This window comes from Panthera pardus, unplaced genomic scaffold (genome assembly GCF_024362965.1).
Source record: "Panthera pardus isolate Hobbes unplaced genomic scaffold, ASM2436296v1 HiC_scaffold_20, whole genome shotgun sequence".
NCBI classification, from domain to species: domain Eukaryota; kingdom Metazoa; phylum Chordata; class Mammalia; order Carnivora; family Felidae; genus Panthera; species Panthera pardus.
Window position 1 is genome coordinate 67949874 of NW_026526766.1, and position 16421 is coordinate 67966294.

The following is a 16421-nucleotide window of genomic DNA, read 5'->3' on the forward strand; positions in this document are numbered from 1 at the left end:
AGAGCTAGTCCTTCTGTTTTGTCTTTAACCTTCTTTCCTTCCTTCCACTCTTTCTTTCATTCATTTATTCAGGAAATATTTACTGAGCCACAACTATGCACAAGATTCCATGCTCTGTGCCATAGGGTTATAAATATGCAGACATTATAACCACTGCCCTCAAAGGAGAAAGGAAACCATGGTAGGAATCTGAGACCCTACCATGTATCTGGCAGCATGCTAGACATTTTCACACATCTGCTAACATTTAATCAATCCACAGGACCAGAGAGATAGTTGTTATTTTTCTTTCTTTTTTTTCACCCTTAACAGATGATAGAACTGATTCTTAAAGAAATTGAGCAACTTACTCAAGGAAAAGGAAGGACATGATCACAAAGCAGCTGTTGATGAAACTGACTGAGTGGAAAGAACACAATAAGAAAGAACAATAGGAAAGACCACAGCTATTGAATGTTGGAGGTAGGTCTCAAAACCAGATGTTAGACATTGAAATCTATGACCCCTTTTCTCACTGTGATGTATAACAATTAAGATATGCACACAAACCACTAGAATACAAAGTAAATAGAAATAACTTTGCTGTCCCAAAAGAAAATGGGTAAAGACCTTGGAAATCAAAGAATTAAAAATACAAAGGAAAAGAAATACTGTGTCTAATACACGCAAAGCACTTCACTTTGTATATTCACATGCATGGTCTTTTCATTTTATTGCAGTAACAACATTTAACACAAAATCTAGCCTCTAAACAAATCTTCAAGAGCACAATAGAGTATTGTTGATAGGCACAACATTGTACATCAGATCTCTAGAACTCGTTCATCTTTCATAAATGAACCTTTTTGCCCACTGAACAGCAGCTCCCTATTTCCCCCTCCCCTCAGCCTCTAGCAACCACCATTCTTCTCTCTGCTTCTATGCATAATCTTATTCAATTCTTTCAACAATGCTGTAATGAGAGACATCTCACTTTCAGCAAGAAAGAGTACAAAAATCTTCAAGGAAAAGGTAATGCCAGTTCTGTACTTTGAAGGATGACAGTAGAGCATGGGGAACCAGAGAGAAGACACATTCCAAGGCAGGAAACAGGGTGCTCTAGAAAAAGGGAGGGGGTGGCTGGGTGGCTCAGTCAGTTGAGCATTCGACTTCAGCTCAGGTCATGATCTTGCAATATGTGGGTTCAAACCCTGCATCAGGCTCTGCACTGACAGAATGAAGCCTGCCTGGGATTCTGTCTCTCTTCCTCTCCCTTGCCATACGTGCTACCTTTCTCTCTCTCTCTCAAAATAAATAAGTAAACTTAAAAAGAAAGAAAGAAAGAAAGAAAGAAAGAAAGAAAGAAACAAAATGAGAAGACATGATCACAAAGCAGCTGTTGATGAATGGGCTGAGCAGAAAGAACACAACAGGAAAGAACAAAATGTGGAGAACCCACCTCTGGGCATGCTCAAGTACCTGGTCCTTGTTCAGTGTGCCATGGGAGCTCCTGACAAGGAGGCCAGAGTAGACCTTTGGTAAAATGTGGTGTGGGGTTGACCTGAAAAGGATGGCAGGAGAGCCCAGGGTCAAGAGAACCTCATGAGTGGTTATAAGGCTCTCCTGGGGCAGAGGCTGGGGCTGGAGGAAGGGGAGAAGCACATAGTAAGATGAACACATACACAGTTTTTCAAAAATAGCACTAAAGACAGGAAAAGCTATGGCTCAAAATAAATAGTTCTCTTTGAGAACAGAGGCAGCAATGGGCCTACGCTGTTTTCACTTAAACACACATTTGTTAGATGCTGAGCGTGGCAGCTGAACAGCAGAGAACCACCTCTTATCTCCAAATCCAGGCCATTTCACTCCTCTGCCCAGAGTCTGAATAACAAATATTCTACTCCTCCAAAGAAAACAATGTCATTGAATGAGGTAGAAGTATAAAAAATAGGATGGCTTGATTTTATGGACAGAGTTTCATATGATATATCACAACTTGCCTATTTCTTTTCCGGTTGAGACACCAGCCCGAAGAACTGACCTTGGAAAGTCATTTTCTTCCTCTTTTCAGTACAGTTTTAAAAACTGAAATGTTTTTGGAATTGGAGAGACAAACCTAGGACTGCAGCTTTATAGCAAAGAAAGGATAATCAGTCTGTTCAAAGAACCAGAGTTCTTCTCACAAGACTGATCAGGAACAGCTGGAAGTATGCCCAGCGAAGTCTATGGATTATGCAGTGATGGAACTAATTCACTGGCACCTGTTATTCTTCAAATACTTCACGTTATGGATTTATCAATTAATAAGACAATCCCTGACCTCACGGTGCCTACAGGCATATAGAAAAATTCCCATATGGTGTGATGGGAACAACAATATAGAGCATAGAGGTTTGGGGAGCCAGTGAAATTTCCCAGAGACCCAAGTAAACAGGCACCATCCAAGGAAGAGTACGTCAGGGTTGAGAAGTCAATGTCTCCTAAACTTCCACACTATACTTCCTGGTTTCAAACTACCTTACAAAGGTACAGCAATCAAAACAGTATGGTACTTGCATAAAATTAGACATACAGACCAACCAAAACAGATTCAAGAGCCCAGAAATAAACCTTCACATATATGATCAACTAACATTTGACAAGGGAACCAAGAACACTAAATGGGGAGAGGATAATCTCTTCAATGAATAGTGCTGGGAAAACTGGATAATCACAGGAAGAAGGATGAAACTGGACCCCTATCTTATACCACTCACAAAACTAACTTGATATGGATTCAAGACTTCCCCCAAACTTTAAAACTCCTGGAGAAAAACAGGGAAAAGGTCCTTGACAGTGGTCTTGGCAACGATTTGTTGTCTGACTCCAAACATCAAGATCATTCTTAAAGACTTTTGATCTGGAATTGAGTATAGCTATTTTAAGCATCAAACCTGGTTGTAAAAACTTTCCAGAAGCAAAATCGTTTTCTCACTAAAAAAATTAACAATACTTGGGGAGCTGGGGTGGCTCACTTGGTTAAGTGTCTGACTCTTGATTTTGGCTCAGGTCATGATCTCACGGTCGTGGGATTGAGCCCTGCGTCAGTCTCCATGCTGACCACGGAGTCTGCTGGGAATTCTTTCTCACCCTCTCTCTCTGTCCTTCCCTTGCTTGTGCTCTCTCGCTAAAAATAAATAAATACACATTTTAAAAAAATTAATAATACTCAATTTGAATATTTTATGTAAACTTACTATCATCTTTCTCAACATTTAATTTTCCTTGTAATTACATGATGTCAAAAAAAAAAAGATTTTGTTCACCTTGTCCTATATAGATGCTCCCAGAATCCTTTCTGTCTACCCACAACGTGCTGTAAAAATACAACCATTTTCTGTCAGTGCCATGATGCAACAGTAGTCCCTTACACTTGAGCACATGATCTAATAGCTTAGGGAAGGCTTCTTTCCAACACTATCTTGAGTTAGGTGTGGACGAGAGAAATTTTCTTATAAGAAAATTGCTTCAATGTACATATTTTTCAGTTTGCATGCTGTATCAAAAGCATACTCATTATGTAGTGTGTGAAGAATGTTTCCTAAAAAATTTGATCTTCAATTATGGATCTCAGTTCTCAAGATTGTTGCATGAATCCCATCTTGGGAGGATTGCTCATGGCTACCTCATTCCTCAGGATCCTCCCTCCTCTGGCAAGACCTAGAACAATCTGGGCTCTGCAGTCTCCAAGTTGTTTGATATTAGCAAGCCACGTTTTCTTATTTGGTTATTTGGCCACTTAAAGCAAAAACAATATAATCTAATTTTAGTATACTCTTTGGCTAATTTCACTATTTTCATTATTTTATTTAAAAAATATTCTCTTGGGGCCCCTGGGTGGCTCAGTCGGTTAAGCATCTGACTTTAGCTCAGGTCATGATCTCTTAGTTTGTGGGTTCGAGCCCCGCATTGGGCTCTGTGCTGACAGCTCAGGGCCTGGAGCCTGCTTTGGATTCTGTGTCTCCCCCTCTCTCTCTCTGTCCCTCCCCTGCTCGTGCTCTGTCTCTGTCTCTCAAAAATAAATAAACATTAAAAATTTTTTTTCTTTAAATATTCTCTCTACTCTTTTAACTCAGTTGTAACATTTTATCTTATTTCTCCTAGTCTTACCCTGTTGTGGAATGGGAAGACTGGAGAAGTGAAGGGGTTCAGACAAAGTCTTGCTGAGTTTCCCCTATATTATCATTGTTCATATCTGTGCTAGGCACATTCACATGCTATTGCCAGTCGGTAAACAATCCTACAGTATAGGAAGTAGTCGATCCAACTTACAGATAAGGACAGTGAGGCTCAAAATGACTTAGCAATTGCCCCAGGACACATCTCTAGTGAGCAGGTGAGGGTGTCAGGAGTTGCAGTAAGATCTGTTACATTTGGAACCTGTGCTCTGTCTACTCCCACAGTGTTTCTCAAACTTCAATACGCTTCTAAGACACTAGGCATCTTAAAATATAGACTTCACAGGTCTGGGGTGGAACTTGAGAGTCTGCATTCCTGACAGGTTTCTAGGGGAAGGCAGGTGCTGCTCCCCGGACCACACTTGAGTTAAAAAGTGCACATGGTTTTAGGCTTCTCAGAGCACATGGGCATCAAGGAGATGGCCCAGATAGAGCTGTCGAGGTTATCGTTTACAGCTGAGTTAGCCCTCTTTCGCTGACTGGCTTTTGATCAGGGTTCCAATGGATGGCTAGCAAGAGCTAATTACAATCCTGACTAATTCACTGTCAGTTGTTATTCATTAACAAATTATGTTCCTGACAAACTGCTCTAGTGTGGTACCCTAAGTACTGTAATTAAAATCTTAGAAAGTTGCATGTGAGCTTAATTGATTTCCTTAATGTATTACTCAGACTAAACATCCCATTATTTTGTCTTGATGTTTATGAAGGGGCAGAAGTCTGCTGCCACCCAGGCAGCAGATACACGGGCTCTGCATTAACGGGGAGCCTGCCCGCTTTGGGGGCCCGGACACTTGCCCAGTAGTGCTACCTGGGCGTTCAAATGATAGTGGCGATGTCTCTCCACCGGAAGTATTCACAGAGGGAGGGATGGAGGGTAATTTGACTTGTGCCTCGAATTAATTTGCGTCCTCCTGGGGTTTCCCAACATTGAGAGTGTTATGATGACTCCCTAGTGTACCGATAGAGAAAGAGAGAGAAGCTTCCCCAGGCTGTCAGGGTCCCCTGTCCTACACAGGCTCTTGCTTTTAGCACTGGGCACCACAGGGCAGAATGGGAGAGGCAGCTGGGAACAGTATCTACACTTCAGCTAATGTCATGTGTGATGCAAACAAGTCCAATGTATTTGGCAAATTTGGAATGCCGTGGGCAGCTGATACCAATATTACAAGCCATTGATTTAGACTACATGTTTTCATTCATTCATGTTTGACAGCTTCTTAATGAGTACCTAGTATGGGCCAGGCAAGGCCCATATTAAAAATAATAGTACATTTAAAAAATTAAATTAAAAAAAACAACATGCAAAATATTCACAACTTTAATAATGGCAAACGTTTATATAGTAAATGCCAGGCACCGTTCTAGGAACTTTGAACATATTAACTCATTTGATTCTTGCTCAGTTCCTATGAAGTAGGTGCTTTTATTATCTCTGTTTTAAAAGTGAGAAAACTGAGGGGCGCCTGGGTGGCTCAGTCAGCTAAGTGTCTGATTTCTGCTCAGGTCATGATCTTGTGGTTCATGAGCTCAAGTTCCACATTGGGCTCTGTGCTGAAAGCTTAGAGCCTGGAGCCTGCATTGGACTCTGTGTCTCTTTCTCTGCCCCTCCCATGCTCATGCTCTCTGTCTCTCATAAAATGAATAAAATGAGGGGTGCCTGGGTGGCTCAGTTGGTTGGGCGTCCAACTTTGGCTCAGGTCATGATCTCGCGGTTCATGGGTTCGAGCCCCGCGTTGGGCTCTGTGCTGACAGCTCAGAGCCTGGAGCCTGCTTCGGATTTTGTGTCTCCCTCTCTCTGCCCCTCCCTTGCTCGCGCTCTCTCTCTCAAAAATAAACATTAAAAAAAATTATTAAAAAAATGAATAAAATGAAAAAATGTATAAGTGAGAAAACTGAGGTAACAGAGAAGGTAAGGAACCTTCCTAAGGTCACACAGCTAGGATTCAGATGCAAACAATCTGGCTCTCACACCTTCCTTGGACCCCTGTGTTATGTTCTCTCTCTTTACTAAAATAATAATAGCTAATGAAGACTTAGTGTGTCCTCATGAGTAATTTTATACTTACAAAACCCTAATGAGAAAGGTACTTCCATTATCACAATTTCACAGCTGAGGAAAATGAGTCACAGAGAGGTTGCTGACTTGCCCCAAGGTCTCCCGGCTTATCAGTGTCAGAGCCAGAATTTGAGTGCAGGCCCAGAACCTGTACTCTTAATCTCAATGCATCTTAGAACTAGCAGAGATCTGGAAAATCATAAAGATTTGGGGCCTGTACAGGCCAACCAATATAAATAATTAAACTCCAGGTGATCCTGCCCTAGATTCCCAACAGAGGAAGATAAGGCCCAGGTAGAAAGTGCAAAGCTGGGATGTGAAGGCAGATGACCCAATGTTAACGCTACCCTGGACCTCGGTATTATCATGTCTCTTGCATACCTGCAGTTCTTGGACGCTATTTTCCTGCCCTCCGCCCTACTCACCCTCACTCGGCATCCAAAACAACAGGGGTGGACCACATGAGTCTAAGGATAAACGTTAACAGGCTGGCAATATGTTGCATTATTCTCCACGCACTATATATTGAAGAAACTAAAATGTGCTTAAATTTTAGAACTTTACTTTCATTTTTTATGAGGGTACATATCAGAAAAATGCAAATTATAAAAGAAACATTAGTCACATTTTCCTGATTCTGAAAAGAAAGGGTGTCAGTTGTGAGGTCACCGAAAAGAATTGGACTACTTTGCTGGAATGAGAGACGGAGCTTTCTCAACAGGTTATTTCTCATGCAGCACCAAGTAGCTGAAGGAGGACTCCCATCATCCGCCGGCTGCCCTCAGCATGATGTGCTTCATTTGTGCTTTCAGCCTCTCTCCTTGGTTCTGGAACCACAACCTGACGTGATTCATCCCCACTACCCTCTGAGTCACTTCCTGGGTCACTCTTCACGGGCTCCCTCACCACAAATGGCATTATTTCTGCTTCTCTCAGACAAGTGCCTTTGCGTATACCTCAACCCAGGCCTCCAGATCATTTTACTCTCAGACTTGTGCCCCAGGCAACACAAAGTCCTTTCCTTCCAGTTTCCCGGGGTGATCCGACTCGGTGCCATCATCCCTGGTGAGCTACCTTCAGCAGTTTCCACTTGTTATCATGTATGTTTTTCTCTCCGGTAAACCAACCTTGTATCCTTCCATTGGACTGTCCTGTTGGTAGAACAAACTGGCTTTCCAGTTTCCAGTTTGTGGCTTTTAACACATAAAGTTCAACTGTTTATATATATATATATATGTGTGTGTGTGTGTGTGTGTGTGTGTGTGTGTGTGTATATACACATACTAGAAACCCAAACTGTAAATTTCTATCATATTACTAAACAACAACTGGGTTTGAGCTTAAGTTCAAAGAATCATGTAGACATTATTCATCTCTGCAAACTCCATTTTCAATTCTTATGCAGGATCCTGGAGCATTGATGACTTAGCTAATAAAAATGCTGTTGGAAGTTAAAAATCGCTCCTGGGGTAGTGCTACCTTTCAGTAAGAAAGTTCTTAAAAACACTTGACAGAACTTGGCTGCATGTGACAGATTTTTCCCTCTATACAAGTCACTGTATGCACGCTGAAGAGGCAATGCAATCGTCAGAAAAGCTTCAACCGTTCTTTTCAATTTATTTGATATAAAAGAAAACATCTGGCTCAGGGTATGTGTCTAGAATACAAACTATTTGTGAAGCAGGTATGATGCTGGTACCTGGTAAAAGCAGAATTTCTTTTCTTCTCTTTTCTTCTCTCTTCTTCCTTCCTTCCTTCCTTCCTCCCTCCCCCCTTCTTTCTTTCTTCCTTCCTTCCTTCCTTTTTCTTTCTTTCTTTCTTTCTTTCTTTCTTTCTTTCTTTCTTTCTTTCTTTCTTTCTTTCTTTCTTTCTTTCTTTTCCTGGAACTGCCATTGGGAGGTTACTGGCAACTTTTAGTTTGGGGAAGTTGAGAAAGCTCTCAGAGTCTTTGGAACAGAGTCCTTTTGTCTTTGGAAGTTTTCCAGGATTGGCCCTGTAGTTATATAAACACGAAGCAAGTACCCACCCACTGTCCTTGGCGATAGCAGTGAGGTCACCATAAATCTCAATGCTGATGCTGCAGAGCAAGATGCCAAGTGCTCTGCCCAGTGATGTAAGTGGGGTATCTTCCGCCAGAACCATGCCCTTGAAGAGGGTGAGAAATGTTTTGCCTAAATGTGAATCTAGACCAGGACCACTGGTATAAGTAGTATTTAAAGAGTAAATAACACCAACTTTGTGAAATGTATTTTCAACTATTTGAGTGTTTTCAACACCATAAAAAAAAAAAAGAAAGAAAAAGAAAAAAAAAAAAGCAACCACCCACACACATACACATACACATAAGACATTTTAAATTTTAAAAGATATTGTACACTTTACAGAGTTTACCAGTAAACACATGCCACAAATATTTAACATAGAGTTTCAGAAACAATACTTACCCTTATTGTGTTTAATGCTGACATTTCTATATATTCTATGTCACTGTTTTTAAGGTTGGCTGTGTTCCACTGAATTCATATTATGACCTTTTAATGGATCATGATTTGCAGTTTGAAAAACTTCCAACTATTGTGATTGCTTTATATGGGTCCAGTGATCAATCTGTGGAATCCAAGAGATTTGGGGCCTTAGACTTTGAGGTTCAGGGACCTACAGAGATGACAACAATTTGCTTTAAAACACACCAACACAGCCAGTTAGTTTTAGCTTTTGCCCTGGGAGTAGCTGGGGCAGTCAGCTGGCATTCTGATGTGCACTCGATCCACCAATGCGTTTGCCATCTGTACCTCAATAGTCAAAGCTTTGCTAATTTGCACATGGAATGTCAAAAATGGGTCTTTATTGTGCAAAATGGTGTCCTGTTGATCAGCATTACAAATGTCAGAAATGGGCTCTCATTAATGAAAAGTATTCTTTGTCAAATATATTTCAATTTAAAAAACGTTTTTAAAAGTTAAAAAAAAAAAAACATTTGTAATAAAGCTATTTCCAGGAATGTGGAAACATGTATTCTTAATACGTAGACTGGATAAAATATCTCCACCCTTGCGCGGCTGTCAGAATCCAGACAGCCCAGTAACTACACTAGGGACACTTGATTGCTAAAAGGCATGCACTCCAGTGTGTGGCCATCGATGTGGAATATCCTTGTTGTCTGATATTGACTGAAAGGGTGACAGAATCCTGCCTCTGCAGTCTTGGCTTTTGTCTCCAGTGAACAGAAGTTCATGCAAGGTGTTCATCAGACCATCCAAAAGGCCAGACAGAGGCTGTGACTTCATCAAGCTTCCAGAATAGATAGCCGTGACCTGTTTTGTGCCTGCCTGCTAGTGAATGTGTGTTTAGCAAATGTCTGCTTGTGGGGCAGAATCTGGGCTGAGACTTGTTCCATTATAATATGGTAGCAAGGTTATGTGGGAGTGGCAAACTGTTACCCACCTCAAACTTCTTTGTCTGACTAGTGTTATCTTTAAAAAAAAATTTTTTTTACATTTATTTATTTTTGAGAAACAGAGTGAGACAAAGCATGAGCGGGGGAGGGGCAAAGAGAGAAGGAGACACAGAATCTGAAGCAGGCTCCAGGCTCTGAGCAAGTGGTTGGCATGGAGCCTGATGCAGGGCTCGAACCCACAAACTGTGAGATCATGATCTGATCCGAAGTTGGACGCTCAACCGACTGAGCCACCCAGGTGCCCCTGACTAGTGTTATCTTTAAAAAAAAAAAAAAAAGGAGGGGGGGGCGCCTGGGTGGTTTAGTCATTTGAGTGCCCAACTTCAACTCAGGTCATGATCTCACAGCTTGTGGGTTTGAGCCCTGCATCAGGCTCTGTGCTGGAGCTCAGAGCCTGGAGCCTTCTTTGAATTCTGTGTCTCCCACTCTCTCTGCCCCACTCCTAATTGACACTGTCTCTCAAAAATGAATAAACGTTAAAAAAAAATTTTAAAGCAACTTTAAAAAACAAAACAAAAACCCCAAAAGGGGTGCCTTCGTGGCTCAGATGGTTAAGTGTCTGACTCTTGATTATGGCTCAGGTCATGATCTCACAGTTCGTGAGACTGAGCCTCCCATCAGGTTCTGCACAGATAGTGTGGAGCCTGCTTGGGACTATCTCTCTCCCTCTCTCTCTGCCCCTCTCCCACTCGTGCTCTCTCTCTCTCTCTTAAAATAAATATATAAACTTAAAAAAAAAAAAAAGCCCTGAGAGCTGTGGTTACCAATTGATTAAATCCATCCAGTTCATGGGACCCTTCCACAATTGCAAATCTATGTGAAGCATGAGGGACCCTCAGAAACAGGTTACTTTGGGGGAGAAAGGTTGACAAATGTGACCAGCAGAACAGATCTATAGAGCATGTGAGTATTCTCTTGACTCAGAATTCAGCTGGTGACAAAGACTCAGCAGAGGAAGGGTCTTCAAAAGATGGGGACATATGATAATTTTACCTTATTTTTAAATTTTCATTTTAGAAGTCTGGGAGATCATTTTATTTTTTTAATTTATTTTTATTTAAAAAATTATTTTAATGTTTATTTTTTCAGAGAGAGAGACAGAGTGCAAGCAGGGGAGGAGCAGAGAGAGACACACACACAAGAATCTGAAGCAGGCTCCAGACTCTGAACTGTCAGCACAGAGCCTGATGCAGGGTTTGAACCCACAAACTAAGAGATCATGACCTGAGCCAACTGGGCCACCTAGGCACCCCATGATCATTTTACTTTAGATCACAAAAGGAAATAAGGCCTTATTTGGTAATCAGAGGCTGGGGAGGCCTGGAAATTCATAAGCCACATTTAAAATCGTAGTAAAAGGGGCGCCTGGGTGGCTCAGTCGGTTGAGCGTCCGACTTCGGCTCAGGTCAGGATCTCGCGGTCCGTGAATTCGAGCCCCGCGTTGGGCTCTGGGCTGGTGGCTCAGAGCCTGGAGCCTGCTTCTGATTCTGTGTCTCCCTCTCTCTCTGCCCCTCCCCCATTCATGCTCTGTCTCTCTCTGTCTCAAAAATAAATAAAGGTTAAAAAAATTAAAAAAAATTAAAAAAAATAAAATAAAATAAAATCATAGTAAACAGTAAGAAGGATTTTGTTGACATTCTACTCTATTTAAACACTGGTATTTTAGTTACGAAGTTTGCTTTCTCAGGATAAGATTGTGGGAGGAAAAGTGGCAGGACTCCCTGTGAGCCTCAGATATATTCATGCTGAGTTTCAGACCTTCCTGACAAACAAAGGGATAGGCCATAACTGAGGAGCAGTGAGGAAAGGGCTTTCTGAATTACAGGACTATTTGGAAGGAAGCTAGTGGAAGAAGGTCTGAAAAGTGTCCAGGAGAGATAAAGACGAAATGAAGGATTTGTGATCTCCCTTGTGTATCACTTGCTGGGCCAGACCATGAACTAGGTCTGAGCTCTCCGGGCTGCGGGCAGGACTAAAAGGAGATGTGGGGATATTGCTCCCAGTGTCCTGGACCTGGGGAATTAAGTGTAACCCAGAGGGGAAGAGGGATCTTCTCTCCATCGCTGTATGGATCCAACACAGAGAAGATTCAAGGGATTACAGAGCCACTTAGAAGCTAGAGAGTCTGGGTCTGCATCTTGGGTATCACTTAGAGACCACAGACAACAGTGTTGTCACCCAAAGCCCTGCCATCAGCGATAGTGCCGAGACATGACCACTGAAGGGCTTTTCTGTTGGTGGACATGGACTGTATAAGCCAGAGAAAAAGAAATTGAGATCAGTTTCATAGGCTCCTTCAGTTTGGGACAAGAGCCAGAATTATTTGGTTATTGCCCACACTGAGCTCCATGATACCTATTTATACAAGACTTGAGGAAACTTGAGATAAATTTGAGGATCTCATTAGGATTGCAGTGATTATAGATTCTCCTTCAAAAATCGAGCCCGAGACAAGGGCTTGTGTATAAGCAGTTTATTTGGGAAGTGATCCAGGAAAGTAGGCCAAGAGGAAATGGCAGTTCAGGAGTATATTATCCAGTTGGTCACTGCTGGGTTACTAGGGCTCGACCCACTAAGACCTTTTAAGGAGCCATATATATAATATGCCTCCATTACCCACCAGCTCTCATCCCCCATTAGAAAAGGGATGCCCCATTGGGCTTTAACTCCCCTGCCCTTTTAGGTTGTGCATGCCTGAGTGGGTCTCCATAGCCATCTCACAACACAGCATTAAAGAAGTCCCAGGGCAGAAGGCCATGATGCAGATGAAGTGAGGCGCTGTCAGAATATGTTTGCACAAAGCTAGCTGCTGCAGCAGGGGCTGGAGTAAAAAGGGGGCTGAGAAGATGTGAGGATGGTAAGTGGTTCATACCAAGTGTCTGATATTGTACATCTCTTGCACTGCTCACATCCACTCTGCCCTACATTAAGTCCCATTCAGCAGGCAGCATTCAATGTGGGGAGACTTCCACAGTCTCCACAAGGGACTTAATACAGGAAGCTTCCTGGAAAAAGCTACAGTCCCTAGTGCTGTAACTGGTGTTGCAGGAAGGGGTCTGATAGTGTCCATCTGCTACCAAGTGCCTGGCTCATACTTTCCCCATACCTTCATAAGAAAGGGGTACCTTTATAAGAAAGGGAAATTATCAATTATGTGAATTGGAATTCAATTTCGAGTAATAGACAACGGACCCCAAATGGCTTAAACTGAAAAAGTGAACTTATTCGGTCATATAACCGAGCAGTCCAGGAGTAGATATGGATTCAGATGGGGCCCAAGGCAAAACGTATGTGGTATTGTTGCCATGGAAGAGAAGGGGGGGGGGGGGCGGGAAATAGGTGTGTATTTCATCAATATTTAAAATGTTTGCCAATATGATAAATGAAAAAAAATTTATTTGCATTTCCCTAACCAATGCTGGTCTAGTGGTTGAAGTGGGATTTGAACACAAGCCAGCTAATCCAGAAATGCATATTCTTTTACCAATACCCTATGCTATACCTTTCACATAGGCTTCATTTGGAATCCTGAACTAGAAAAAGGCAAGAAAGAAATAAAACACTCTCATATCTATGAAGATGATAGAAGATTTAGAAACTTTACCTGGGAAAACTTAATGGAAATGGGAACTGTTTTTCTTATGGCTAAGTTTATAAAGGCTATGAAATAATGCAACATCTTAAGAACTTTTTTTTTAAATTTTTTTTAAATGTTTTTATTTATTTTTGTGACAGAGAGAGACAGAACATGAGCAGGGGAGGCCCAGAGAGAGAGGGAGACACAGAATCGGAAGCAGGCTCCAGGCTCTGAGCTGTCAGCACAGAGCCCGATGCGGGGCTCGAAACCACAGACTGTGAGATCATGACCTGAGCCGAAGTTGGACGCTTAACCGACGAGCCACCCAGGCGCCCCAACATCTTAAGAACTTTTAAGGGCCTTTTATTGAATGAAAATCATGAAAAGATTCAGACCCACTGGCAGAAGAGGCAAGGGACTGAACTGGAGCCAGAGGGAATCTACGTAGTCACAACAATCACATCTCTTAACAGAAAAGGTACAACACAGGGACAGGTGTAGCGGATGGGTAACTTGTTTGTCTACCCTCAAGATCCCAGTTCATGTGGTCCTGATGGAACTGTGAATAATGATGCCACCCTCCTCCCAACTCAACAGTGGTCACGTTGACCAATGACTAATCAATATGCTTACTTCCCAGCTCATGGTGGATGGTTCCAAGATGAACAGGTGATATAAGCAGAGCTGGCTTGAGTGAAATAGAAACAGGAAACGTATATTTAAGGATATTTAAATATATACACCCAGGCCACCAAAAAAAGGTGGGCAAGAAAGAGAAAGGCAGAAAACAAAACAGAAGTAGTATCAGTTAGCACATGGTTTTGCAGCGAATAGAAAATAGGATACGCAATAGTGCACGTTTTTTTGCTAGTCCAGCAATGCAAATCTGAGTGGAGTCCTCCCTAGGAGTTTGCTGCTAGAGTAATCGGAATACCTCTTTTCCATTAGGATTGATAACCTGGCAACTGAAGCCAGCAGCATCCCTAAATTTCCAAGTCATGTGAGCCAATAAATTTCCTATATTGCCTGAGCATGATTTGTTCAGATTTCTGTTTTCCAACAAGAAGTCCTCAACCAATATATTAGCTCACTCTCAAGTCTATTGGAGCTCATTCTTCTGAGTCTATCTATATGAAATGCCCTGTGTGCAAAAGGAGGACGGCCAGTTGCCTCCTCTTGAGATGGGTCCCCTCTCACCAGAGATCCATGGTAAGTGTAATGGAAAGAGAATGCAGGATGAGTGTGATTCTCACTTCATATTCTGGGAAGTACATTCATTGCTCCCACATTCCTTAAATATGATTCCAGAACACGTAGGTAAGAGGCATTTAAGTGATTTACAGTGTGTAACAGATAAAGCTATAATCCTTCCTCCTTTGTTACATGAGAAATGAAAAGTTGATTCCTTCTTACAATCATTCACACAAACCAGATTCTGGACCAAGTTGTCAGCCGTCGTGTGATCAGCCAAAACACTGGGCTTTTTAAACAGTCCTTTCTAAGCCTCGTCCAGTAGAGCCAATTTATCAATCAGGATGTGAGCTGGAAGCAAGGCTGTGACGAATAAAGACCGACTGCAGCCAAATTTCTGAGAGCCTTTGTAACTTGGGGCTTCAAGGGAGCAGAAAAAGGAGCTGAACTGAGTCTCTGATGCTCAGGTGTTTGGGGTCCACGGGGAAGGGGAGTAACATGAAGCCACAGTAAGAACGGCCACCATTTGTGGAGCTGCTTCTACATGTCAGGCGGGCTGCACGTTTTATCCCACTTGATCCCCGCAAGTATGCTGTGAAGGAGGTATTTTTAATCCACAGATACTCACATGGAGACACTGAGGCTCATAGAAAAAAGGTCTGCCCAAGGTTGCATAACAGCACATGGAGGATCCAGAAGTCAAGCTCAGTTCCAGCTTGTCCAACAAGTGTTGGACACTTGTCCTGTGTGCTGCTCAAAAGCCTGTATTTTCCCTACACCATTATATGGCCAACTACGGTAGTGTTCATTAAACAGCTTTGTATTTAAGGCATTCCTTCAAGAACTGGACTTCTAGGCAAGCCCTCCGAAGGAATCAAACCACACCCACAATTATTACAGTATTGCTTGGTCTTCTCTTCTAAAAGAATCCTCTTCTAGAACAATTGTTTACTACCTTGAAATGTTGCCTTATAAAATCTCAGTTCAAAGGCTGTGTATGTCCCAGAAAATAGACAGATTTCTTTTTTGTTTTTGTTTTTGTTTTTTTTGCCACTGGCTTAACAGCACATTACTGTCACTCACAAGAAATGGCATCTTGATCTACGGTAAATCACATGATACACTCGTTTTGTATTCTAGCTCTTGCCCTAATTATATGTATCCTTAATTGAAATGTTTAGATGGTGGAGATGGAATCAGTTTATTAATTTTACAGCGTCCACAGATTTCCCCTCTCCCCTAGCCTGCCAAAGAGATCCTGTAATTAATTACTTGCCCAGTCTTTCTCTTCAGGAGACTTGAGAAAATAAAAGAATCCCTCTAATTATTTTGTACTTATTTGTGCTTCTGTAAACCTGACTCATCTCCAAGACAAAACCGCCTGGGACATAGCTTCTAGAGAGCTACACAATAACACCTGTGAAAAGTTAGCAGGACACCAGGTACAGAAAGCACGTGTGTCTGGTGGCATGGCAAGGTGGGATGATTCCTGGAGCCACACCATCCCTTATGTGCTCTTCACAGTGCTATCGGGGGATTACATGAAACAGTACACGTGAAAATTCTTTCTGAACTAGAAACACTGTGTAAATGTGAGCTGTTACAACCAGGCGGTGTGTGCAATGGAGATTACCTTTTGCCAGGGGTAAGCATTTCAGCTTATATAACACTTTTCATTCCAGGAGCCCTGAGCCCTTGTAAATATTATCCCAAGAAGTATCATTTGAAATAAAATGCACATAAACAAACAGAATCTAGCAAATGAAAGCATCCTTGATGATGAAACGATGAAGGTCTTCAATGAGAACATCAACATTTTGACATGCCAACACTCAAGGATGTCGCCACTGTAGTCACAACACCTTCTGAGGGGAAAATCAATTCTCAACATGACTGTTTCCCGTCAGGGCTGTTTGGGTGAGCGGCGAGGAAGAGGGACAC

The 16421-nt window shown here is 42.1% G+C and overlaps 1 long non-coding RNA gene across 2 annotated transcripts in view; it reads right to left on the reverse strand.

Moving 5' to 3' along the window:
- Positions 1-16421, reverse strand: part of LOC109270021 (uncharacterized) — a 208303-nt gene that overhangs the window by 153406 nt on the left and 38476 nt on the right. Inside the window, exon 3 of one of the 2 annotated variants that reach the window (XR_002081382.2) lies at positions 8700-8862. The exons of the other annotated variant lie outside the window; for it this stretch is intronic. This is a non-coding gene — a long non-coding RNA (uncharacterized LOC109270021). The remainder of the gene's footprint in view (positions 1-8699; positions 8863-16421) is intronic. 2 annotated transcript variants of the gene reach the window in all.